Source organism: Lampris incognitus, unplaced genomic scaffold (genome assembly GCF_029633865.1).
Source record: "Lampris incognitus isolate fLamInc1 unplaced genomic scaffold, fLamInc1.hap2 scaffold_156, whole genome shotgun sequence".
Classification (NCBI taxonomy): domain Eukaryota; kingdom Metazoa; phylum Chordata; class Actinopteri; order Lampriformes; family Lampridae; genus Lampris; species Lampris incognitus.
Window position 1 is genome coordinate 25,001 of NW_026611121.1, and position 2,500 is coordinate 27,500.

Here is a 2,500-nt window from a genome sequence, read left to right on the forward strand (position 1 = left end):
CGACCGCCCGAACGCCGGCAAAGCCGGCCGGCGGACACCCTCCGAAGGCGTGTTAAGTTGGCCCATCGATCAGGACACAAACACGCAACAAATCCAGTCCGGGGTGTGGTGTAAGCAGCCCTACTGTAACCAGCCCTGCCAGAGAAATCACCTAACCCTAACCCTAAACGTACGGCAGACGCGTCCCCTGGCTCTCACATTGACAACTGAGAGGCTTCTGAAAACCTGGCCACGCCCATCAGTAAAAACCACTACAGCAAGTGACGACATATGTACCTTCAAAGTGCTGTACTACAGGGTGCTGTTCAAAAGGTATCTATCCCGTTTACTCTCTATGCTTCATATATCATCATATTATTGAAAAGTGCAAGCCTTTAGGGACAACAGCAACTCAAGTCGCCAACGCTCTGTTGACTCAATAACTGCAGAGATCCAAACTTCTCCTGGCATTAACATCGGCACAAAAACTGTGCGCCGGGAGCTTCGTGGAATATGGGTTTCTATGGATTCAGAATGACATGTCAGAAAAGCTCCTGTAGGTGTAATGGTCAGTTATCTCAATACTTTTGGACATATATTGTGCGTGTGCGTGTGTCTGTGATACCTAACATAAACACACCTGTATTACTAGAATTGATAGTTCACGCCACAAAAGTGAGGGGCAAACATAGAAAAGCGTGCAACCCAGCCACTGAGGATGCACAAGCCAGTGCATTCTTAGTGCAGGTCCCAAGCCAGGACAAAAGCGGAGGGTTACGTCAGGAAGGGCATCCGGCGTCAAATCTTTGCCAAATCAAATATGCGGATCATAAATAAGATTTCCATACCGGATCGGTCGAGGCCCGGGTTACCGACGACCGCCATCGGTACTGTTAACCAGCGGAGTGCCGGTGGAAACTAGGCTACTGTTGGGCGAAGGAAAAGGAGAGGGGGAAGGCATGTCCAGAGGCAGCTAGAGAGGAGGAAGGGTAGGCGTGTGGAGGTGAGAGTCAGTCGGAACTTTGAATGTTGGCACTATGGCTAGTAAAGGGAGAGAGCTGGCTGACGTGATGGAAAGAAGAAAGGTGACAAGAGACAAGGTGGAAGGGGAGTAAGGCCAGGAGTATCGCAGGTGGGTTCAAACTCTTCTACCATGGTGCGAATGGGAGGAGAAATGGGGTAGGGGTCATTCTGAAGGAAGAGTATGTCAAGAGCGTGCTGGAGGTGAACACAGTGTCAGACAGAGTGAGGATTATGAAGCTGGAAATCGAAGGTGTATTGCTGACGGTTATCAGCGCATATGCCCCGCAAGTCGGGTGTAAGATGGACGAAAAAGAAGAATTCTGGAGTTGAATTGGACGACGTGGTGGAAAGGGGACCCAAGGAGGAGGGAGTGGTGATTGGAGCGGACTTCGATGGACACGTTGCTGAAGGGAACAGAGGTGATGAGGAGTTGATGGTAAGGTATGGAATCGAGGAGAGAAATGTGGAAGGACAGATGGTGTTCGATTTTGCGAAAAGGATGGAAATGGCTGAGGTGAATACATATTTCAAGAAGAGGGAGGAGCACAGGGTGACGACGTATACGAGTGGAGGAAAGTGCACACAGGTGGACTATATCTTGTGTAGAAGGCGCGATGTAAAAGGGATTGCATACTGCAAGGTGGTGACAGGGGAGAACGTAGCTAGGCAGCATCGGATGGTGGTCTGTAAGATGACTTTGGAGACCAACATGAGGAAGCGAGTGAAGACACAGCCGAAGATCAAATGGTGGAAGTTGAAGAAGGAAGACTGTTGTGTGGAGTTCAGGCAGGAGTTAACACAGGCACTGAGTGGTAGTGAAGAGTTGCCAGATGGCTGGGCAAGCGCTGCAGAAATAGCGAGGAAGACAGCTAGGAAGGTACTTGGTGTGTCATCGGGACAGAGGAAGGAAGACAAGGAGACTTGGCGGTGGTGGTGGTGGTGGTGGTGGTGGTGGTGGTGGTGGTGGTGGTGGTGGTGGTGGAAGGAGGAAGTAGAGCAAAGTATACAGAGGAAAAGGTTGGCAAAGAAGAAGTGGGATAGTCAGAGAGATGAAGAAAGTACACAGGAGTACAAGGAGATGCAGCGTAAAGCAAAGAGAGAGGTGGCAAAGGTAAAGGAAAAGTCGTACGGTGAGCTGTATGACAGGTTAGACACTAAGGAAGGAGAAAAAGACTTGTACAGATTGGCTAGACAGAGAGACCGAGCTGCCGAGGATGTGCGACAAGTTAGGGCGATCAAAGATACAGATGGAAATGTGCTGCCAAGCGAGGAGAGTGTGCTACGAAGTGGAAGGACTGCTTTGACGGGCTGATAAATGAAGAAAATGAGAGAGACAGAGAGAGAGAGAGAGAGAGAAAAGGTTGGTTGATTGAGAAGTACAGAGAAGGCCAGAAAGAGTTGCATTGTGTCTTTGTAGATTTACACAAAGCATACGACAGGGTGCCGAGAGAGGAGGTGTGATATTGTAGGAGGAAGTCAAGAGTTGCAGAGAAGTATG